This window comes from Euphorbia lathyris, chromosome 3 (assembly GCF_963576675.1).
Source record: "Euphorbia lathyris chromosome 3, ddEupLath1.1, whole genome shotgun sequence".
Taxonomy (NCBI): domain Eukaryota; kingdom Viridiplantae; phylum Streptophyta; class Magnoliopsida; order Malpighiales; family Euphorbiaceae; genus Euphorbia; species Euphorbia lathyris.
Window position 1 is genome coordinate 83,121,540 of NC_088912.1, and position 26,221 is coordinate 83,147,760.

The 26,221-nt window shown below is 38.4% G+C and overlaps 1 long non-coding RNA gene across 3 annotated transcripts; it reads right to left on the reverse strand.

The window, feature by feature from the left end:
• Nucleotides 1–962: 962 nt before the first annotated feature.
• Nucleotides 963–4,263, reverse strand: LOC136223027 (uncharacterized). Of its 3 annotated transcripts, XR_010685795.1 has the most exons (4): nt 3,996–4,263; nt 3,512–3,642; nt 1,651–2,872; nt 963–1,502 (listed from the first exon to the last, which is right to left on the reverse strand). It is a non-coding gene; the product is annotated as an uncharacterized lncRNA (long non-coding RNA). The 3 variants fall into 3 exon arrangements; XR_010685794.1 differs by having other exon boundaries at nt 963–1,419; nt 1,651–3,642; XR_010685793.1 differs by having other exon boundaries at nt 1,651–3,642.
• Nucleotides 4,264–26,221: the final 21,958 nt, after the last annotated feature.

Genomic DNA, 26,221 nt, shown 5'->3' on the forward strand with positions numbered 1-26,221 from the left:
AGTGCATAATAAGGAATAAAATATATAATAATGTCTGAAATTGACTCAATTTGCAAACGTTAGTGGTAATAAAATTGCCTTGGCTCCCAATGTTAGAGGTAAAATTGTACCATTTTAGACGTTAGTGGTAAAATTGCTCTTGGCTCCTAATGTTAGAGGTAAAATTGTACTATTTTAATTCTTAGGGGTAAAATTACTCCTGACTATAAATGTTAGATGTATCTTTGCACCTTATCCCTATATTAAATAATAAATTAAAACTAAAATTAAAATATGGTTATTAACAATAAAAATGTAACAAATTAAAATTTAATTAAGGCCTAATACATTACCAACTCCCTTAACTTGTCCAAAATAGTAAATTGGTTCCCTGAACTTTACAAATTCTCAACAGCTCCCTAAACTTGTTTATTTCGTATCACCAACTTCCTAAACTTGTCCATAAAAATAGATTAGCTTCTTGAACTCTACAAATGTCTCACAAACTCCTTAAACTTGCTTACTATGTAACAAATAAATACAAAAACTTATTAAACCTAAATTCTAAAAATACGTCTTCATCTATTCGAGAGGTAATTTTTTGCTTCTAATTAGCTACCGCACTTCTGGTAGCTAATTCGGTAGCTAAAGTGGTTTACCGACTGAATTTAACGGTTTACCGACTAAATGCATTCAGTCGGTAAGTACCTAGTCGCTGGATAAACGCCGACCATTTTTTACTGTAGTCGCAGACTATAGCGACTGTTTTATTTAGTCGCAATTTTACCGACCATATTCTGCGACTACAAATAATCGCTAACGTGCTGGATAACCTGATCGATTTACCGACGAAATACTGACGGAAATTTTGTCCGTAATGTATAGAATACTGGACAATTTATTTATTTAATTATAATTATAAATTTTATATATAATTGTAATTACAATTATAAACATGTTTTACCTTTTCACAATAAACAATATTCATTAAAACTAGAAATATATTGAAATATATTTAGAAATAATTAATATTTTTTTTGAATGAAATAAAGGAAGGGCCAGCATAGAATATCCCAATAAGTTCGGCCCGAATAAAAAATGTCCAACTACACAAACCTATAATTACAAACACCATTAATATCATTGATCAAAACATTGCAAAAGTCGGGCGAAGCCGCCTCTGTTGCCCAACTATATACATTGAGTCTACCTCAAGCCACATTTGATGTCGTCCAAAACTCTCAGCCTTATTGACCGCATACATCGCAAATGCCGAGGGAATAAAAAACGCGAATGCTCCGGGGCACCAATGGTTGACCGCATACATCGCAAATGCCGAGGGAATAAAAAACGCGAATGCTCCGGTGCACCAATGGCTGCTCATCCGTGTTTGCCTTGACCCATCCACTTTAGGGAGGTGTCCACTAAAGTGCCAGAATGCTGAAGGCAATAAGAAATCGTTGAGGAAGAGCAATTTGTGATGTCACATGAAAATCAATACTTGTAGTCATGAAAATCAATACCTGATGTCACATGAAAAACGAAAAAAGTAAAAAGTAGAAAAACAAAAATCTAAATCAATTACAAAAGTTGAAACTAGTTCATCTTTACTTGTTTCAATTGCAAGTAAAAGAAAGAGGAACTGAAAAAGTGATTCAGCACAATTAGTACCTGGAATTTCAGCAACACGAGTCACAGTGTAACGACCTCGCGACAGAGCTCATGTGCAGCGACAAGAGTTTGTACTAGTAGGAAATATATCAAAACTGAATCTTGTAATAGAGTCCATATATAGGGTTAAAATTGATCTTACTTGGAAATACTAGGGTTAAATTTGAACCATTTCATATGTTAGGGCTAAATATACACTTCATCGAAAATGTTACAGTCAAATTTGATAATGGTTAAAACTGTAAACATAGGAAATCACAAAAACATATAAGAGAAAAAGCACATATATATAACAGACTTGGTAACCATTTGCACCTTTGGCATAAACCAAATTGAAAAGAAAATGCACAGAAATATTCAACTTTTGTCACATTATTAAGTGGCATTCCTATTGAACACAAATGCGAATTTTAATAAAAAAAAATAAGTATATCATCTGATCTCATCTCAATTAATTAGAGTGGAGAAGAAAAAGTTTTCTAGTTCTACCACAAAAAGGCAGAACAAAATAAATAGATTGTTCAATGGAATTGGAAGTGGCTGTATACAATTGAAGACCATTATCTACAAAAACTACAAACCACGGGCTGGCTCAGATTTGCTTACTAGTGCTATATTAACCATTGCATATATCTTGCATAAACATAGGTTAGAAAACAGAGAGAGCAGTGATCCATCGTGGAGAAGGGCCACACAAATTTCCAATCATAAAGGCTCAACCTCATTTTCTCGGCAGAAAAAGAACATCATAGAAATATATATAATCACTCCACTTTACATCAAAAGTAAAGATAGAAACTTTCTGCAACATCAACATGATAAAACTATAACAGTTAGAAGAAACAAGTTGACAACAACACAGAGCGAAAAAAAAAAAGCAATCAGGGTCTCTCAATATCACTACCATAACTCTATCTCAATCTAGAAACAAGACTTAAAAAAGGCCATAAACAGACAATTCTTCCAAGACGTGGATAAGCAGTAAGCCCCAAGTGTTTCATTGGGTAAAATGTAGCTAATGAGCATCATAAGTTAGACAATGGGAATGCATAACCTAGCCACCTGAATAAAGAGATAGTAATGGAAGAAAAAGAATTGAAAAATTGACAATCAACAATTGCATGTTTAACTTAACCAGCCTGCAACCTTTTCTTTATGGTATCAATTGGATATAATGCGGTTTCAACAACAACACCAGCAGTACCTCCAGCCATAACTCCCTCTACAAAATTATCCAAAGCAATCAATACTACTAGTACAAATTTGGTAGACATGAAATTCTTTCCTTTTAAGTAAACACAGAGAACTCAGTAGAAATTAGAATCAAACAAAGCTTAGAATCAATTGACTTTATTAAACACTAATGCAGTAATTTAAATGCAATTTGAAAGCTTCATAATTAGGGGGAACACTTGTTCAATTATGAGTAAAAAACCACAAAAGCAAAAAACACGGCTCCCAGCCTTAGTTTAGTTGCACCCCTTTGAAAATCAGTTGGACAAGACAGACCACCATCTCTCGGGGTATGAGAATATTCCGAGGTTGAAATTAGACTCCAACTAGGTCATACAAGCAGTTCACAAGAAAAACTTCAAGAATTAATGACGCCCCTATTAACATCTTAAACACCAAAACCAAAACAACATCAACACCAAAACAACAAACGAAATCATCAACAGGGAACATAAGAAAATCTCATTCCAACCCAGAAACAATTTTGAAAGAATTCGTCTGTAAGGAACAAGCAAAGCAGCACATTTAAAGTGATATTCTTAGAAAATTCAAACTGAATAGAAGAAACGCATCAAAGCTCCGATCTAGTAACAAGATCAATCTTCAGAAATAGGAGATCCCCACTTACTTTCCACCAAACTGCCGAACCAACAGCTTTTTCTTGTTGAGACTCATTGAATCTCTCTTTTACAGTATCTATGATGGCATTGATTCCATCTCCACTGAACAAATTTACTACCTCCTCCAGCAGAAATATACCTACAAGTGATTTTTTTTTATTATAACACGGCATTTGGGACAGAGAAGTTAAACAAAAATTCACAAGATATATTCCAATCCTTGAGCTGATAAGGAATCTATCATAGAATGAACTGAAAACATCAGTTAATCATGTAACAATTTTGAGTTTATTTCTAGACACAACAATGAACAGGGTGAAAGTACAGGGTCGATATACTTTTTGAGCGAAAAATAAGAGAACCATTATAATCAGGCAAAAGGAAATCTCACATAAAGATAATGAAAAGCACCAATCTCACACCCAACCCATAAATTAATATATATGGCAAAGGAATCTCAAACAACCCAAAAAATTGAAATTGAAAACTTACATGATAGAGTGAAGACCGAGCTTCTAAAGAAATGAGAAGTTCAGAGGTTTAAAAGATGGATTAGGTCGGAGAAGAAGAGAGGGGACGGATTAGATCGGTGAAGAAGAGAGGAAAGGATTAGCTTGAGGGTTTAGATCGGAGAAGATGCTGCCTGAAAAGAGCGGTATCAGGCCGAATCAGAAGAATGATCAAGTCGGAGAACAGAATACTGAAACGGCCGCTTGTCGAGCTCGAAGAGAGAAGAGAGTAAAGAGAGAGAAGAGATTAGGGTTTTATCTTTATCTTATCCCTTTTTATATTTATTTTTTCTTTATTTTTTCTATTTTATTTCCTTTTAATTATTTTTATTTCGGTAAAACATGAGTCAATTTTACTTTCATTCTTGGCGACTGGGAAAATACATTAGCGACCGAATCAGTCGCAATTTAGCGACCAATTATGATCCGGTAGCTAAAAACAGTAGCTAACTAGCTGTTTTCTTGTAGTGCTATCTTTCACCTATTATAAGAGTTAGTGTTGCAGGTTTGAGAGATTGAATGAATGAGAATTGAGAGTTGAGAGTTGATATTATGGTTTTTATATTTAGTTGTTACAGAATAAGCAAGTTTGAGAAGTTGATGAGACAATTACAAAGTTTAAGGAGCTAGCATACTTTTATGGACAAGTTTAGAGAGCTGATGATACGAAATAAGAAAGTTTAGAGAACTGGTGAGACACTTGCAAAGTTCAGGGAGTCAATCTACTAATTTGGACAAGTTCAGAGAGCTGGTAAAGTATGGGGCCTTTAATAGGACGAGAGATTACCTTCGGAGGAAGTCACATGAGAGGATGACCCCGTATCCATGATCCAAGTCGGTGCCGGTGGATGAAGTTCCATTATATGCATAACGGCCTCAATGTCAGTCGGAATGGGCATGGCCGAGTAAGCTTGCTGTTGTGGATGAGGATCAAGAATGCTTGATTGGGAATGAGGCCATGAAATATATGTATGGGGGCTGCCCAAGGAGAGGAAGGATATGAGTTTGGTTGTATGGCCTATGGCCAAGCTGATGGCCATTGTGGAGAATTGCGGCCCCAACTAGGAAAAAATGGTGCTGATGTCCGCTGCGTCCAGCCAATTGACAGCCGCTTTTGTTAATGCGGTAAGAAGTTTGACTGCCGCCTCGACTCTTGTTACGCGGCTGGTTGTTTCGAGTCGCTGCAAAACAGTGTTGTCGGGATGTGTGATTTGATATTAGATACGGCTAAAGCCGGATGAAATTGGTTTTTGGAATCCGACATGGTTAGAGAAGAGAAAAAGAAAAGAAAAAGGCTGAATAATGAAGAAGAAGAAGAAGCAGCGGCAGCAGTAGAGGACAATAGGAATGGGGAGAGTTTTGATAACCTGGAAATAATACCATGAAAGAATTTGTTTCCTTAATTAATTCTTTTCAAATAGGGTTTGTATACAAAAATATTCACACAATCAATACCTAACATCTAGCTCTCTATTTGATTAAGAATTGTAACCTTCCTAATTTATTTCAATCACCATAATTACAATAACTCTCTATTTGATTATGAATTGTAACTTTCCTAATTTATTACAATCACCATAATTACAATATAACAACAATAAATATAATATATTTTCTTAATACGATTAAAAAATTCTTATAAATATATAGTTAGGTTTTTTATTGTTTTTTTGTTTCAAATTATCTCATACGTTAGTTATTAAATATTGGTTAAATATTTAAATAGTTTATTATTTTCTTTAAAAAAAATCGTTTATTTTATTTAATTTGAGAGGTTAGATTAGTTAAATTTAGATTTTTTTTAATAGGATATAGGTTTTTTTTTCAATTTGTACTCATTTAGGATTTTTGTTTAATTAATTGGTTTAAGTAAATCAGTTAGATTGGTTAATTTTACAATATATATATTATTGGGTTGAATTGTGAATTAGTTGAATTAGGTAATCAAGTTAATGTTAGTAATTCTATTAGTATAATTGAATGAGTTAACAAAGAATCTTAGAAACTCACTGCTATAAATTCCTTTTGATTTTCTAAAATAATAGGATTAAGAATTAGAGAAAACTTTATGGAGACTAAAAAAAACCGAAGGCTTAAATCGTTATCCAATTTGTTTTTCTACACACTATGAAATACTTAAAATGCAAATAGTTAACGGATGAAACCCAAATTAAATAAATTTTATCCAATGAGAATAAAAAATCATACTAATTAAGATTGTCTTGATTGGTCAAGGGGGGCATGGGCCGGACCTGTCGGGTTTTTAATAAAACCTGACGAGTCCAAGTCCAGCCCAGCCTGTAAGAAATTTAGTCGGGCTCGAGCTTGGGTCTAAGATATAAATTCCAAACCCGCCCGTCCAAACACATTTATATATTAAAAAAATATAATTAAAATATATTATAATTTATTACAATTAAAAATACAATTAAAGTATATTATAAATTTATAATTTATAGATTAAAAAAAAGGTTATAATTTATTAAACTTAAAGGTTGTTGTAACACAGCAGAAAACATCAGATCGGCAATACTGTAGCAGGAAATATTGCATCTGTGGGTTGCAATGCTTGGCACCCGCCGTCAAGAGGACTGCTCTCATGTTGTGTCGATGCCGCATGTTTTAATGTTGATGCTCGTGCAGGGTTGGGAGCAGTAGTACGGGATACAAATGGGCAGTTTGTAATGGGGAGATGTGCGGGTCTGTTATATTATCCAACGACACGAGAATGTGAGGTCGAAGCTCTATTACAGGCTATGCAATGGCTAGAAGCTAAGGGAATAAGGAATGTGGTTTATGAATCTGATGCTAAACAAGTAATTGATGCAATAAATTCTAGCTTTGTTGATGATTTTGAATTTGGGGATAGAATCATTCAAATACAGTCGATTCTAACATCAAATGACTCTTACTCAGTCAAATCGGTGGCAAGCGAATGGGATGACACATGTTTTCGCACAGTCTTCTCGTTTATCCACTTGCCCTTCAATTTTTAATTCTTTACCGAGTTTTGTTTCTGAATCTTTGTTACAATTTTGCCAAGTTTGGCCTCATTAATTCATTGCTTTTTTTATTCAAAAAAAATAATCTATATTTATAAAAATATATTATAACTATAATTTATATAATATAATTTATAATTTATAATTTATATAAATATATATATAATATATATATATTATATATCATATCGTAAAGCCCAAGCCTCCTAGTTTTTGGTAAAGCCCAAGCCTCCTAGTTTTTGGTGGGCTTATACGGGCTTGGGCCAGGCCGGGCGTGACAATATTTTCATGTGTCCAAGCCCAGCTAAATATTGGGTCTGGGCCTGGGCGGACCGGAAGGGCTCACCGGCCCATGCCCAAGTCTAAAGGCAGATCTCGAGTTCGAGTCCTAGCGTACATAGAAAACTTTAATTGGAAGAGGATCCACCTAAAGGGTGTGTGACGAGTCTCAAACCAACTATAAAAAAATCGAAAATTGTAATTATTAATTTCAAGTTAAGTATGTTATATATGTACAATTAGTATTAATTACCATATTATGCAAATAGTTAACTCATTAAATCCAATTTGAAAAAGAATCAGCCCTAATGACCGTCGAACAATTGTTCAACGCTACCTCCCCGATTTCCAGCCAGCCTCTTCCGTCCGGCCGCCGGACCTAATGCATACAACTTTCGACGCCCCCCAATCTCGCTCGCATGACAAATCTTTCTCGGAAACAGTTGCTGGAACTCAGAATCACCCCACCCCTAAACCATTAATTGATTTAGCAGCAGAGGGTCTGATCAACATAGAACATGTTAACAACAATCGACTAAAACCTAGGATTGTACTTTCCCATGAGTTCAAGGAGAAGCTAGCTAACCCCTGAAAAGACACACTTATCGTGAAGCTGCTTGGTCGGAATATTGGGTATGTGGCTCTACGGAACAGTGCACTGGAACTTTGGAAACCTGTCGCAGGTGTCGATATTATGGATTTGGGATATGGATTCCACATGGTGAGTTTCAAGAATGTGATTGACATGGAAAAGTGATGAATAAGGGGCCGTGGACTGTGCAAGGGCATTACCTCACCGTTAGGACCTGGACACCTGAGTTTAGACCCTCAAAAGCACATGTCAATTCCACAATGGTATGGATTCGAATACCTGACCTGCCTATGCAATTTTTTGACGAAAACCTGCTGTTAGCAATTGGTAATATGTGTGGCAAAGCTGTCAAAGTTGACAGGAATACTGCTGAAGGCACTAGGGGTCGATATGCGCGCGTTTGTGTAGAAATCGACCTGTTTACCCCTTTAATAGCTCAAATCTAGCTCGATGTTGAACTCTACAAAATAGAGTACGAAGGATTGCATATTGTGTGTACTAACTGTGCGCGGTATGGGCACTCAAGAGAGGCGTGTAATAACCCGAGTATTCTGCAAGGGGAAAAACATAGTGATGTAACGATGGAGGCTGCCCCGAATGTGAACCAGGTGATCAGTAATGAGGAGAATAAGGAGAATAGAGCTCCGAATGAAGAAAAGCAGGAGGCCCCAGTTTATGCCCCTTGGATGATGGTGCAGAGAAGAAAGTATGCGCCCCGAAATAGAAACAACATGAATGCTGTTGGGTCTAATGTGCCAAAGCTTTTCAAACCAGTTGAACAAGACACCACTGAGAGTCGTAAGGGGAAGGATCCGATGAGCAGCACCAGTCATGTGAAGGAAAAGGATAGCTCTAGTCCTTTTGAAGCTAACCGGGGCAAATTCTGCTTCACATCTCGCAAAGGGAAAGGGAGTCGAGATTCAGGGAGCACTCAGAATCAAGTCTGGAAAGATATCTCAAATCATAATCGATTTACGAGTCTGAGTGCAGAGCATAGCCTAGAAGAAAACACTCAACCACCCATAGGAAGGCATAGAGACAACATGATCACCATATTTGGGGATACCAGTAATAGAAGCAAGAGAAGCAGGGCAAGTGAAGGACCACATCTCTTCAATCAGCCATGCCTAGTAAACACACCAGGAAGCCATGTGCTTGTTCAGAGTCCACCATCTCTAGGAAACACTGGAGGAGAGGGACGTTGCTAATCTGCTTTTCTTTTAGAGGATTCCCTGTTACATTCTTCATTCCAACCTTATGAAGATCGTATCTTGGAACTGTTTTGGTGCCGGTGGCTCCAAATTTCAACGTGCATTACGCCATTTGGTCAAGTCCTATAAACCTACAGTTTTAGTTCTTCTCGAGACCAGAACCCAAGGGAACTAGAGCTAGAGACATTGGAAGAATGCTTTCATATCCAAATGTGGAAGTTATTGAGACGGAGGGATTTAGTGGAGGCATATGGCTTTTCTGGGATGCTGTTATGGTATCAATTGATATCTTGGGGAAGAATAAGCAATTTATCCACAGCAGAATAACGAAGAAAGGGGGTCCTTCACACGGTTCAACTTGGTTTCTCACCTCTGTGTATGTCAGACCACAAATGAGTAATAAGAGGTTATTCTTTGAAGACTTGAGTAATTTAAGCCAGTCAGTTGTTGGCCCATGGCTAATTGTAGGGGACTTCAACTGCATCAAAGGAGCTGAAGAAAAAAAGGGTGGCTCAGCAAGAGTCCTTGATCGCTGTGAACCTTTTGCGAACTCGATAAACACTCTCAATCTTGTTGATCTCGGCTATATCGGCCCGGCTTTCACATGGTACAAGGGTAATTCTCCGAGGATAAGAGTGGCATGTAGGCTCGATAGGGGACTTTGTAATGTAGATTGGAGACACGATTTCCCGGAAGCTGTAGTACGACATCTTCCTAGAAACCAATCAGATCATGTGCCTATAATGATTGACCTTAAAGGTGGTGTGGCGACTAACCCTCAGGCCTCGTTCTGTTTTCTGGCAGCCTGGATGCAACGTCCAGATTTCAAAGAACTGATAGCGAAGTGGTGGACTGGGAATGGAGATCTTAGAGAAAAATTGAAGAATCTGGCTGCAGTTTTGACTGAATGGAATAAAAATGAGTTTGGAAGCATCTTTTTACAGAAAAAGCGGATTCAGGCCCGTATTGCGAGTGTGCAAATGAGACTAGCGATGGATTGCAATATGGGTCTTTTAAAGCTTGAGGAAAAACTTCTAATTGAGCTAAATGACATATTGTTACAGGAAGAAATGCTATGGCACTAGAAATCAAGAGTTCAATGGCTGACCTATGGCGACAGGAACACTTCCTTTTTCCACACATCTACAATTATTTGACGTCGAAGAAACAAAATTGAGGGCCTGCAAGATGTCAATGGCTGCTGGGTCTGGGATGCGGATACACTGAAAGCTATGGCGGTAACTTTCTTCTAGGACCTGTTTACTGAGGAGAGACCGATTAGGCCTAGGCTAAACGCGAGGACCTCGTTCCCGAAAGTATCAGATGATGATTTAATTTTATATTTAATATTAATGAAAGTTTCATTTTGAGTTTTATCAAAAAGTTAATTTCTTTTAATACATCAATTATCCTCTAAACTTGTCTAAAAAACTTATTAACTCACTGAATTTATTTGGTATCTCATTAGCCTTATAAACTTACTTAAAGCGTCATGATTAAGTCTATAAATTTGTAAAAACACCATAAAAATATACAAAATAGAAAACTAAATTGTTTTAAAGACTTAGATCACGAATTAGACATTTATTTATTAAGTTTTGAATTTTTATACAGATCTCAATAAATTAAAACGTATATCATTTTAAATAAGTTCAGATGGAAAATGGATCACTATAAGCAAACTCGGTGGTCGATAAGACACTTTAAATAATTTTAAGTGGCCAATAAATTCTTTTAAACAAGCTGAAAAGACCAACGAGACATTTTGTAAATTCAAAAACTGTTGATGTATTAAGTCTTTCTATTAATTGTTTTAACATTTTATTTTACTTTGTCGATATGTACTTTTTTTACGAGTTAAGATACAACGTTAAACCACATGAACAAATAATTTATTAAAATTTTATAAACTTTTTTATAAATGTTAAATAATTAAAATTCACATTTCCACTTTTTTGTTTTACCATTTTCAGTCTTTTACCATTATTCCTTGCTTGAACTATTTGTTTCATGGTTGATTTTCTTTTCCATTTTCTAAGTAATTTCCTTATTAGTTATGGTATAAATGAATATTTAAGCAAATTGGTCACCACTTACCATATTCATGCAAGCTGAATTAGCAATATGCACTTGATGTTTTTAATTCAAATTCCCCAACATAAAAATAGGAGCCGTATCAATTGATTTAGTATTAGCAGAAATAACTAGAAAAAATACCAAAAAATATATGTAATTTTAAACACGTTGTCCTCAAATCTAGATAAACAATCAACTAGTCTTTACAAAATACATAAAAAGAAAGAGACATAGAATATGGATCAGCTCCTTCTTTTAACATCAATTTCATTAAGGCTGTTGTTTTTCTTTTTCCGTCCTGGCAATGGTTTAGCGCATACAGACACGAGATTTTGATAACAAAGGAATGGATAGTAGCAAAGTGTTTTATCATCATCATCATCATCATCATCAACTAGTTTTCTCTTTTCAGTTGTTGCAAATGTCTTCTTTTTAGGATCATACTACTATAAACTTGAATCCAAGATCCAACATTATCTTTTCTCCTTCCTTCCAATATCCCAAAACTTTCACTTTCTTAAACCGATGTATATCAAACAGTAATGGTATTTCAGGTGTAATAGAAAATAGTTCATTCCATTTTCCATCCTCCCCCTCACATAAAACACAGATTCCAATGGGTTCCAAGAGAAGAAACTCATGCATAAATGCCCATTTAGAACATGTATATCAGTCAGAGGCAATCGGCTTTTGTGTAGATAAAGAGGTTCAGACACTTTAGATATAGTTTCTTTCTCCATATCAAATGCAACAAGAACATATTTAAACCTATTTGGTCTAGACAACCAATATAATGAGCCATCAACAAAGTTTCCAGAGCATTCAAGTTTATCTCTTCTGTGAGGAAACGGCTGACTACTCCTCCTCCTCCAAGAATTCGACCTCAGCCTGAAAATCCAAACTTGTGAATCATGAACAGTGTTATCTGCCTTCAATTATTCAATCAACACAACTTTGTACTTGTCGGTAGTCGAATCATATCCCAAACCCATCGCGGTTTTATTGCAATGGCCACCTTGTGGGACTTTGATAGGGCAACGAGGAAGTGTTCGATACTGCTGGGTTGAAGGGTTCCATACAGCAAGTCTAGATGAGTCAACAAATAAGAGAACTAAACCATTGCAGTAACCATATGGCTTAGCACTATTTTTATACGGTTTCTCCATCTTCTCTTCAACGTCAATATCTAAATCACAAACATGTAATCTGTCTATCCGCCCTTCCATTGGAATTCCTCGTATGAACATCTTGGATTCTTTCCTGTTTTCAGCAGATCTACTGTGATGAAATGTATAAACTCGTGGCTATCAATGATGCTGCAGAAAGATTTAGAAATGCATCTCATAGACAAGAGAGATTTCACTGAAGAACGAAGTAGAATTTCGTTGATCCGTTCTTGTGGAAGTTGTGGTTGTGCAGCTCCCTCATGAGGTTTCTAGTTACCATGTGGAAGTGGTGCGTCTGCTGCTATCTGATCAGGTTTCGAGTTATCATGTGGAGCTTGTGCTGGCGGTGGTGGTGGTGCATGATCAATTTCCCAGATATCCTAATTTATAAGAACATACATGAGGGTCAAATATTTATTATAAAAATGGTGGAAAAGATCTAATTTTTATTCACAAAACAAACACCCAAATACACAAATTGAGGCAAAGATGGGTGCTTAGGAATTCTAAAATCCATTAATTTACAACAGAAGAAGAAATTGAAATTGAAACTGGCATTTTTCTGATCCAATTTGATCAGGAATAGGATCAGGAACCATATCCACATCAGTTGTTGCCCTGCCGCACCGGACTTGATTACCCATTACCGGAAAAGAAGGAGGAGATAATACCCTATAACAGAAATCAATGAGAGACTGGAAAAACATGGTGAGAGTGAGGGGATTTTATAACAAGGTCTGGGTGTTCCACGTAACAAAAAAAGAACTTTCATACATGTGCTGACACCTGTTAATTAAAACAATTTCTTTAATTTATTAAAACCCAAATTAAAAACTTGAAACACTGACCCAAAACCACCGATCAACTGAAAAAAAACTCCATCTCCATAGCTGCTATACGTTCCGATTAAGTTCCTTTACTGTTGATTAAGTTTCGCAGTCCTTCGGTGGTTTGATTTTTCTGGAACTTCGTAGATTCTTCAAATTACCAAATTAAAGAAGTTTTACTTCTTTCAAAACATAATACAATTGTTAATCAAGCTTAACTGAGCAAGGACATAAGCCGAGAGTAAACACTTTAGCCACTAAATATTGTGTGAATTGAGTGAACTACCTATGGTGAGGTGTTTTACTTAGCTATCCCCTTAAGATCGTTTAATTGAACATGTATCCTTTTCTTAAGCATATAACCTGTGATAACTGAACTGCGGCTTTTGGATATCGTATCTCTATTTTGTACTTCTGAATTCATGTAATTACAGATGCTCGAAATTGTGTCAGGCACCTAGTAAAACCAGGAGGTTTCTCTAGCTTGGCCAGTGATTGCGGGTTTAGTTTTTAGTTTACTTAGGGACAAGTAAAGTTTTAAGTGTGAGGAGGTTTGATAGGGGTCAAAAACCTCTATCTTTAGGTACGATTTTTAGGATGGTTTAGCTTAATTTTCCTTCAATAAGCGAGCAATTCACGCATTTTAATGCATGTGTGCGTATTAGTTAGATTTTGTATATGTTTTATTTACTTTTGTAGTTTGAGGTTGCTTTCTAATTGTTTTTGGGCAAATATTGCCAAAATAGCACGTATGATAACTTTCAATTATTTATCATGGCTAAATGATCCACCAATAGTTGCACCAAATGGATTTTTTACTCAAATCTAGCGATTGGTGGGTCAATTTAGCCTTTGAACTAACATCATTTGGAGTTTTAGTGAGTGTGCAGGTCAAAACAGGAACAATTTTGAGTAAAAATCGCGTCTCAGGGTCCCCCGGCAGTCGCTCAGTGCGTTTGGGCATTTGCTACTCATCGAACTGGCCATTATAGGCCAACTCGGTGAGCTGGCACTGCCAGTGCGATGAGCTGGCCCTCAAAGGCCAGCTCGGCGATCTGGTGCCTAGCTCGCGCGAGCTGGCTGTCAGAGACCAGCTCAGCGAGCTAGCTCGACCAGGTCGGCGAGCTGCGCCTCGAGAATCAGTCTTTTGACTGATTCCCGGCCCCGCGACTCCACGAACTCGCCTCCACTTATCCACCTGCAACAGGAAACAAACTCGGTTAGGTTTATGACTCAAACTACATCTATAAATAGGACTTTGTAATTGTAAATTAGATATCTTTCATATTTGTAAAAACCCTAGCCTTCCCCCTTGAAGAATCCTCTCCACTTTTTCCATCCACCATTGAAGAACATTCAAGCTTCGCTCCCCGAGGATTATTCAAGGTTCCATCCTTAAGTCCTAGGAAGACGCCTGCAATGGTAGACAGGTTCCCTGAAAGCGATTTTCTTTCTCTTTTATATTTTGTTTGCCTCTGATCTAGTCTATGAATCTTAGGCTCATTGTATCTTTGTGACAATTTTATCCAACTTTTATGTTAATACAATTCTTGTTTTATTCAATTGATTTATCTGTTTAATTCTTTGTCTTACGCTTTGTCTGATTGGTTTAACTCATTCATATATCCGAATATTTACTTGGCACATATTGCAAGCTGAATCTGACCTAGTCAGAGCCTATAGGATTGACGACCCTATAGAAGATTAAGCCCAAATTGCTGAGCCTTAGAGCAAGTTTCGGCCTTACAAGAGAATCACGCGCTAGGAACCATAGAAGGATAAGTAGGGTTAATCGCCTCGGACACAAGTGACTTAGATTAGATTAATAATTGATTGTTTAGACAGGTTGTGTTCATCATTATCGATTTCCATATCCCTTCGGGTAGTTACATTGTTGAAAGATCACTTTGTTGGGGTTTAGTATTCTATAGTCAATTGTTCTAGGATATAAACCAACTGTAAATGAATTGTTCTTTTATATTATTTGTTTTAATAAGATATGGTTTTCAACTATATAAAGGCAATTACTTTTAAGAATTAAATAAGTCAAATAAAAGAAAATCCTTAAGTTTATTTAAAATGATTATACAGTGTTCATACAAGTATGAAGTGAGACAAAACATTATAATAAACTAATAAACTTAAAACACCCCAAGTCAAGTAATATGTTTGAATAGGGATTGCCATAATACTGTTGAGACTTGTATGTGGCAATGTCTTCTGTTGTGAACAGAGAGCTGATCTCACAAGCTTCAGATATGTAGATATCTGGGCAGTTACATGGATCCGGTGAATGGGTACATTAGGATTGGGGACCCGACTTGAGATAACAGGATGGATGGATTTATCCTATGTCACATGTTCATCACATTGGTATTAATAGGTATAAGTAATCCTCAGACTCAAAGGAATATTAATTAGTGATTCTGGATTATGGAATGTGATACTTTGACTCTGTTCAAACACGATCCATAACAGGGATGACCATGGGGTGTGTGCGGGCAGGCATTTGGTATCACAGGAAGTAATTGCAGAATAGTTAATATTGGATTGAGCATTTGTCACTCCTGATAAATGGGAGATATGTCTAGGGATCACTTGTGGAAGACTTAACTCTAAATCCTTGCAAGGTGATTGATTAAAGGTTGAAATAAAGATTTCACTTAATCTATCTATTCAGAGTTAACTCAGCCTGTACAAGTAAAACGAACGTCTCACTATATGTGACTTGACATAATCCATAGTCATAAGATTCAGTTCAAGGATGTAGTTAATAAAGGATCGGATTATACTGTACTTAATACGGAAAGGTCAACGACGGAATCAACTTGTCTTCTTATAGCTCTGGGGGAATGTTTATGGTTCTGCTATTCACAATCTGTGCACTCATTCCGTTATGCAAAGATTAAATATAATTTTGAGAAATTAATTTAATAGTTGTATGCGGCTAATAGCAATAAGAACCTAATGGGTCACACATAAGACTTAAAACAAAAAAGAGGAATGGATTGTAATTAATAGATGGAAGCCCAAAATAGTTTTCAAGGCCCAATAAGGAAATGGGGGGGAGGTCAAATTGTGCATGTGTTTTACAGATGTGGGAATTAATTTATTTTAGACAATTATGATTAGATTATAATTGTGGTTAAATTGATTATAGGATAATTAAATTAGATGGTTTAATGTGATTATGTTTCTTCTAATTATTATTCTATCAAACAACTAAATATTATCTTTATATTTAGATATAATTATAGATAGTATTTATAGAGCATTATTTAGAATAAAACTCTAAATAAGTAACCTAATTCTATATAACTAGGGTTTAGATACAAGAGGCTATTTATACCCCCCTTAACTGTAAATTTCGACCAACCCTAATCCAGGAGAGAGAGAGAGAATTTCAACCCCCTACAGTAGAGGAAGAAATTGCTCCGCTTGCTTCCATCCGATTAATTCTATCTCTTCCTTTTTCTCTTTGATCTTGTGTTGATTTGTTAGAGACAATCTTTACTGATTGTTTTCTTTTGGTTGAGATTCTGACTGATCTGTTCTGAGTAGAATAACTTAATTAGGAGTAGATTAATATAAACAAAACTCAATCTCAAACCCCCCAAAGCCTAGATAATACTAGAAACCGAGTAGCTTGATACTTGCAGGAGTAAATCATCTGGATTCAATACCTAGACTTGTCCAGATTATTCCTTGATAATGATAGGGTACACTTATCCCTTAGTGAGTCTCAATTGAACGACAGCTCGAGGTGCATCATGGCCTGATCAAATTCAATCTTCTGTTGAAGATCACGAATGACGCAATAACATCCTCCAATGGGATTATGAGCACATATATTAGATTGGTAGATTATAGAGCACACATCATCCACTCTATCAGGTTTATTTATGTTCTTGACCATTTTAGTAATGTTAATTACACCCCTACTTACAACTGTTGATAATCTTGAACATGCACTTGTTCATCTTGAACGTATTGTTGTTCATCTTGAGCCGAAGATAGGGGATAACTAAATTGCAACTATTGATAATTTTGAACATTGACATTATCCTGCAACTGTTGATAATATTAAACATTGACATTATCCTGTAACTAGGGGTGTAAACGAGCCGAGCTGAGCCAAACCGAACCCTAGGTAGGCTCGGTATTGGATCGTTAGTATCTCTAGCTGAGCCCTCTTGAACTGAGCTTTGACGAGATTTGACCGAATCTGACCAAGCTTTGACCGATCTGAGCTTTTATCGAGTTTCTAACGAGCTTTAACCAAATGCATAGAATAAGTAGCGTAGAAAACAAAAAATTCTTATAACATAATCCATATAAGTTTAAAATATTTATAAAGAGAAATAATCCTCTTATTGTCGAGATTCCAGAATAGTAGAACGTACTTGTGGTCAGAAAACATAAACTCGAAGATTTCATACAATGAATTATATATTAAAGTTTGTAATGTATTTTGTGAAGGAAAATAGACAAGCCTAGGCATAGCGGAATAATAAAATTTTATCTATTTTATCTATTTCCCTTTTCCAAGATCTGTTAATTGTTATTTCATATAAAGAGGGATAGATAGTAATACCTTTACTGATGAACTATCTACCGTTGCAAACGAAGTGCCCACAACTTGTTATTATCAACTCGTGAACCACGAACATTTGATTCAACACAAAACAAAAGATAATCAGTGATCAACCTTCAATTAATAGCAATCGCAATGATTGCCTGTAACAGAAATCGATACGAGATCTAAGAGAGAGTAAGAAATTAAAGTAATTAGCCGAGATGATGACGGAACGATTCCTTGCTCTACTGAATAGGGTTGGCCGAAATCTGGGGTTAGGGGGTCTATTTATAGACTCCTCAAAACCCTAATCCCAGTTGTGTTAGGAATTGAATTAATTGGAATCTTATTCTAAATAGGATTCCTAATTAGATAATTAAATAAACACTTTAATATTATCTAAACAATAACTAATTATATTTAGATAATTATTATTAATCAAATTAATAATCAATTAATGTTAGGGATAATTAATTAGAGTCCCAATCACATAAAACCCTCTAATTAATATTATCAGATAATCTTTTAATTTAATCCATAATTATAATCAAATTATAATTATTAATCAAATTAATTTATCCCCTAATGTATATATAAATTTCGGCCCATATAGTGTGTCTTTACTAATTACATTTTCGTCCTCCGATTCCAAGTCCCATATGCGACCCATTAGGTTCTTTATTGCCACTAGCCGTATATATCCTTTGAAATTATTCATCACGATTAATTCCAACATGTATATAACGGAATACCGTCGCGAGCTGTTACCAGCAGAACCTGTGATATTCCCCAAGAGCAATTAAGAAGCCAGGTTGATAACTGACGTTAACCTTTCTGTATTAGGTACAGTATAATACGATCCTTCATCAACTATATCCTGTCGCTCAATTCTTTATAACCATGGAATGTGTCAAGGTTACATATAACGAAGAGTCCGGTTTTACTTGTACATGTTGAATTTACTCTGAAAAGATAAGTTAAGTGAAATGTTCATTTCTACTCTTAACTGTTGTTAGACGAGGTCCCGCGGCCTAATCTCCCGGGCGGACCGGGGGCTGGACAACCTCATGGCGACGTAAGCGGTGATTGGTGCCGAAAGCAACCAATCGTGGAATCAAGCTGCTCGGCAGGACCGGAGCTCGGAGATATGGAAGAGTCGCCACCCATGAATGGGAAAATGAACACCGATCCCTTGCGGGAGACCGGTGTGGGTTCGGGAAACTTAGGTACGAGCCGAGAAGGCTAGCTCCTTTCCGGAGAAAGGCTACTAGGCACCCCGACATCGCCCGGTTATGAACCACCGGCCTCCTACTCAGCATGTTAGGCGATAACGGACTAATCGTATACTTCTTTAAGTTTAAAATTCATTTGAAACCCTTTTCTTTCTCTTTTTTTGAAACCGTTTTGAGCATATATTATTGAAAAAGCCACATTAGTAAAGAATCACCCATTTATGTTATACATACACAGAGAGGGGGGAGAAAGAAGTGATTTATTTACAACCGTATTTAAAAGTCATGTCGTGTGTTTATTCTACACTAACTTGTTCCCCCAAAACGAGTTTATTTACATGGTTCGCACCTTAATCGCCGTTGGAACGATTTAGGTGCGTTTTAAAACCCCGTTTGATGAAGTTTACCCGAATCGCCGTTGGAACGACTCGAGTGTTTGAAAACATTGAGATAAATAAAAAAAAACCTTTGATAAGAAAACGTGGTTAAACATACAAGTCAATTTTATTTTGTACAAATCATTTAAGAAAACGATTCAAAACTCTATTATTCACAAAGAAAACGATTTTAATTATAATGTTCGCTTAATCCGCCGTAGGAACGGACTAAGGTTTTAAGACGTGGTGTTTTGAGAAATGATTTGAAATGTCAAGAAAACTCTATTTATTTACATTAAGAATCTCTAAAAAACTTTAGTTTATATTGAAAGCTCTCTTTTTGTGATTTATTTTCTCCACTTATTTAATGGACTCTCTACCTATTATAATTACATTAATAAACCCATTTAAACTAATATTCACACTCAAATAATACTCATTTGGAACATGGACCCATGAATGGGCCAAAAGAATAAAGAAAATAATTTAGACATATATATATATACATTTAAATCAAAAAAGAAGATATGAAAATAAGAGTTAACACAAAAGAAACTATATGTATATGAAAATAATAGGTACAACACATTTATACAAAAAAAAAATGTGAAAATAATAAGTAAATCTTATGAATAAGAAAATAACATTTACTCAAAAATAATTTCATTCAATAATCAACAAAATAACCCAAATATCCCAACACTATATATATATACATAACTAATATAGTTTTAAATACCAAAAATAACATATACTAATATCTATCAATTATTTCTCAAAATATCAAATAACTATCATTTAAAACATAGCCTAAATTAATAAAAATGAAATACATATACATAATTATACTTATATTTAGAAAATAGTATAAAAAATGGTATACAAATATTATCAAATAATTATATATGTTAAAGGTTCAAAATAATTTGAAAAACATATATTACATAATTATACATATGTATATTAAAGATTAAAAGCTTAAAAGTTAGGAAAAAGGGACTGAAATGGCATTTTTTACGTTTTGGCAGATTTACCGACGGAAAATCCGTCGGTAAACAGCATTTAGTGACACAATCGGTAAATTACAGCAGCACTCCTAAATGTTTTCAGATTTATTCAAAAGCTTTAAATTAAATCTAATTCAATCGTTTTGGATTTTCGAACTACCAAAGATGGATCATAGTCGAAAACGGAAGTTCCTAAACGACATTTTTTATTTCAAAACATTATTTAGAAATTTCTTTTAAATTAAAAACTTATAATTACAACGTTTTCGATACCCGAACTACCTTTTTATCGGATCACGGTTCGTATTGAGATATCAAAACGAGGTTTTTTATTTTAAAACAAAACCGAATTTTATTCAACACGAGATGAAAATTAAATAAATACGCTAATTAAATAAAATGTGACAACATAAATAAATAACTAAATAAATAAAAACTATAACATAAAAATAAATAGGAGAAGAAGATAAATAAAATAAAATAAAAGAGAGTCTAGTCCTAGGATAATACCTTAAATTCGGTATCTGACAGTCGAAGCCGATTGATTCCACGAACCACGATCTTCCGTTTTTAATGAAAATTTAGTAAAAATTGAACTTTAGGAAATTTGGAATTTTTGAGAAAAAAAATAATTTTCTCAAAAAAATTCACTCTCTCTCTCTAAAAATGTTTAGAGTGAGAAAGGTCTCTCAAAAAATCCCCCTCCTTTTTTTTTCTTTTGCATGGGGATCCGTGCCTTTTATAGGCAAACGGGTCCCCGGACCAATGGGCGACGCCCAAAAGAAATTGGGCGTCGCCCATTGGGGTTGGGCGGCCGCCCAACCTAGTGTTGGGCTACCGCCCAACCTTGTTGGGCGGCCGCCCAACAAGAGTTGGGCGGCCGCCCAACAATGTTCGGCGGCCGCCCAACAATCGTTGGGCGATCGCCCAACGCTAGGTTGGCCGCCCGTGCCCAACCTTCGTCGGGCGTTCGCCCGACGTGGTTGGGCGCCCGCCCGACGACCCTCGGGGCGTGCCTCGAGCCATCGGGCGTGCGCACCCTGCGGCCGCCGAGCGCGCATCCCGCACCGCCGGACGCTCACACGTCGCGGCCGCCGAACGCGCGCTTCGCGCTACCGGGCACGTGCGCTCAGCGGCCCACGAGAGCGCGCCCCGTGCCACCAGACCCGGGCATTGCTCGGACGTCGAGAGCGTGCCACTTGCGGTGCGTCCGACGGACGCCAAGCGCACATCCCGCGCCGCCTAGCGGGCGTTCGACCATTGTCGTCCGCGTGCCGGATGCCGCTAAGCACCCGCGCCATGCCGCTAATTTTCCTTCGCTTATTATTCTTTATATATTTTTCAAAACTTCCGGAATCAATCGTTTCAACCGTCTTGTTTTCTGGTTTTCGTCACAGGTCCTCCGACTCGGTGTCTACAGTTGCCCCTACTTTTCTATTTTGACAGTGATGTGTGTGTTTCGAAAACGTTTTTTGCTAACGCAACACATGCAATGTAAAACATATAAAAGTAAAAGACACGTAAAGAGTAGGAGGGAGCATACCTGACCTTTGCGCTGCGCGCTCCGGCGTTGTTCTCTGATTTCTTCAGACTCTGCTTTGGGTTGCACCGTGCTGCCTCTGAATCGGCTGCTGGCGAATGTCCCCCTTTTCGACTCCGGCCTACGTTTGCTGATTGCGATGAGAACGGCTCTAAAGCGATTTGGTCTACGGCGATGGGGATGATGGCTCAATAGCTACCCTAGTCTACAATCTTCGGTAAAAACGGCTCAAAAGCTACCCTAGTCTGCGACTGCGAGGATGATGGCTCAATAGCTACCTTAGTCTACAATCTTCGGTAAAAATGGCTCAAAAGCTACCTTAGTCTGCGACTGCGAGGATGATGGCTCAATAGCTACCTTAGTCTATAATCTTCGGTAAAAACGGCTCAAAAGCTATCCTAGTCTGCGACTGCCAGGATGATGGCTCAATAGCTACCTTAGTCTACAATCTTCGGTAAAAACGGCTCAAAAGCTACCCTAGTCTGCGACTGCGAGGATGATGGCTCAATAGCTACCTTAGTCTACAATCTTCGGTAAAAACGGCTCAAAAGCTACTCTAGTCTGCGACTGCGAGGATGATGGCTCAATAGCTACCCTAGTCTACGATCTTAGATAAATATGGCTCAAAAGCAACTTCGGTCTGCGACCATGAGTCAGATGGCCCAAAAGCAACTCCGGTCTGCGAGTCAGATGGCTCAAAAGCAACTCCGGTCTGCGACCGCGAGTCAGATGGCTCAAAAGCAACTCCGGTCTGCGACCGCGAGTCAGATGGCTCAAAAGCAACTCCGGTCTGCGACCGCGAGTCAGATGGCTCAAAAGCAACTCCGGTCTGCGACCGTGAATCAGATGGCTCAAAAGCAACTCCGGTCTACGACCGCGAGTCAGATGGCTCAAAAGCAACTCCAGTCTGCGACCGCGAGTCAGATGGCTCAAAAGCAACTCCGGTCTGCGACCGTGAGTCAGATGGCTCAAAAGTAGGGATTGTTTCTGGATTTTCTTACAACACTGTTGTCTGTATTTTCTCACTGGAGCTTTCATCTCGGAGGTTCAATGGGAACGTGTTTTAGTCTGAAATGATATAGACTAATGATTGTTGTTCTGTTGACTGTCGTCTGTATTTTGACTGGTGTCGCTGTTCTGTAAAAAAATGACCGTGGTCTGGAGTTCATATCTTGACAATGTTGGTCGCTGTTTGGGAGAAATGCAGGCTGAAACGGACTGCAAATCGGAGGTCTGTGCACCTAGTAATTAATTATTTACTTTTTACCTTTATGTCAAATCGTACTTTTTTCACTATTTACGGGAATACCATTCCCTTTTCCTATATAAGGTGGTGGGGTTTCATTTCAACCCCACACCTTCTCTCCCCTCTTTCTCTCACTAGACTTCAATTTGGATTATTCTCGGGATGGATTTAGATGAATGGGATGGCACTAGAGGCATGGACGAGGTTTACGTAAACCTGGATAGAGTGGATACCTTTCACGACCCTACGACGCATTTGAGCAGGACACGCTGCAACGAGGTAAGTAATTTCTCACTTTTATTCGATTCGAACTCTAGGCTTTAGCATTCCTATACGAACATGATTTGCATGCTAACCCTTAGACTGCCTTAGAGGACTTTAGCTAGAAAACGTGAATTCCTTTATTTACAAGTAACACCTGTTTATTTTTGTAAGAATACGCGCTATATGCATGTGAATAGTGACACTACGAATTTGTGCATGCTAACAGTAAAAACGACGTGAATAGTGAAGACGTGAATAGTGCACGTGAATAGTGAAAACGTGAATAGTAAAGACTTAGCTAATGCACGTGAATAGTAAGAAACGTGAATAGTGCACGTGAATAGTGAAAATGTGAATAGTGCACGTGGATAGTAAAAACGTGAATAGTAAAAAACTTAGCTAGTGCACGTGAATAGTAAAAACGTGAATAGTGCACGTGAATAGTGAAAACGTGAATAGTAAAAACTTAGCTAATGCACGTGAATAGTAAAGCCTAATCTATGCTCCTCGTCACCGCAGACGAGGGTGGATCAAAGAATTGACTAAACCTTACGTGAATGACCTTACAGGAGAGATTTTTACAGAAAATTGGTCCTAACTGACCAGATGTCTCTAGGTTAGAAAATGAAAGAATACATAGTCTTAACGCGTTCTTATCAATTGCATGCTTTAGGAGCTGTATTTAAATTTCCTTATCTTGTTCCTTTTTAGTTCATTGAGATTTCGGGGACCACCGCCGAGGTTCATTCGTGGTATGATAGGCTAGGCGCCGCGGCGAGAGCCCGCGTGCGTGAGTTGGGCTTCGAGCCCTTTATTGCAGCGCTGCCCCGCACCAACGGGGTATGCGATCCTTTTGGCCTACGGGCCTTGTGTGAGCGGTGGGTTGATTCGACCCACACCTTCCACCTTTCCTTTGGGGAGATGACTATCTCGCCTCGAGATTTTTCGCTATTGACCGGATTGCGAGGGAGCAACACTCCGGACCGCGGGTCGACCCTGCTAGGCTTGCTGCTTTGATTGGACCGGGAGTTCGTCTATGCGCCAAGTCTACTCCGGTGAAGTTTGTTTCCACCGCGAGCCTCTTGAGTAGATGAGATTTTTGCGAGACTGACGATACCGACTTGGCGGTTCGTAGCTTCTTGGTATATGCTCTGAGTGAGACGATTTTCCGCACGAAGGGCGGGAAGGTACATGCGGGCCTCATTCAGGCGCTCAGCGATTTGGATGCAGCGGCTTTCTATGATTGGGCGGGGGCAGGCTTAGCCTTTCTTTACAAGTTTTTGGATCTGACTTGCCGGAAGCGCAAGGACTTCGGTGGTTATACCTTTGCTCTGCTGGTACGTGACGTCTTCTTGACTTATCTGTCTTATCTTCTTCGCATTTTTCACACTCCTAGTCCTCGTTTTTACCGCAGGTGTGGGCGTATGAGAGACACATCCTTCCCAGCCGATCTCGATCTCGACCGAGAGTACTGAGGCCGCCTTTCATGACTCAGTGGAGGGATTTTGACTTGAGCGCCGAGAGGAGTCGAACAGTGTCGCGGCTTCTGGATCGGATCGACTCGCTGACCCTCACACAGGTAGATTTTGCCTAATCATGCTTGGTTTTTTGTTTGAATCTTTCTGACTTTCTCTTTGTGCATTTTTTAGATTAAGTTCCGATGGGACGACCTCGACTTCGGCCCTGGTTATACATATGTATCGATGATCCAGGAGCAGCAGTGTGTGCTCACCGGCCCCTGCGTGCGGGCGTGGTATTTAGGGGATCGAGGCATCACCGGAGTTAGGGACGCTCACTGGACGTCGGGCGAGATCCCCGTCTCTATGTTCGCGGTGCGGACCCTGTCACTATCGATCATTCGTCAGGACCTGACCCGTCGGTATGTTGGTAGAGCGGTGTGGATTCACACTGGGGGCCGTGAGCCTTACTTGTCTACTTTGCTGAGCGCGAGGGATGCCCCGGCGGCAGCGATGGAGGTGGATCCGGTGGCGGATGTATTTTCGAAGGAGGCTGTCGCGGCAGTCTTTAGTCAGGAGGAGGTCCCGGTAAGTGATTCCATTCCCTTTTTATTTTACCCCTTTTATTCATGAGATGTTCAGAGGTTTTATGGTGTGTTTTTTTTGCAAGAGGGATCCTGGAGGAGTGCCCACTTATCTGATTTCTTCGACGGCACTCGGGCTCAAACGCCAGTGTGCGAGCAGCCCTACTATGTTGGCGAGTCCTCCAGCGCTGCCCGACCGGAGAGGTCTTCCCTAGGCGTGCCTATACCAGACTATGGGAGAGATTATGCTACGATCTGCTATGACGAGTCCGGGGCACCTTACGCGGGATTTGAGGCGGCCCCTCCTATCTTCTCCTCGAGGGTCCCGTTTGATCCCTCGGACGCTTCTCTAACCACGAGAGAGACTTGTACAGATTACGTGGGGCTGTCTGGTTATCTCCGAGACCGCCTCAGCTTGCGCTGCACCGATCACCTGGCATGTATCATTACTGTACTTTAGTGTAGTGAAATGTATGCATGTATGTATGATTTATGTTTTTGCCTATGCTGCCTTTTATCTGTTCTTTTTTTTTTTCTTTTTTTTTAGAGTGATCTGCATGCCCACGAGCGGAGACAGAGCGAGCTAGTGCGGGAAGCTGATGCCCGAGTTGGTCATGTGTATCAAGAGAGGAACGACCACTGGTCGGGGATGATGCGACAGGAGACTGAGGGTCGCCTTGCCATCGAGGAGAGGGCGCGTGATGAGTCGATCAGACGCCTTGCTGCAGAGGAGAGAGCACGAGCTGCTGATGAGAGAGCACGAGTTTCTGATG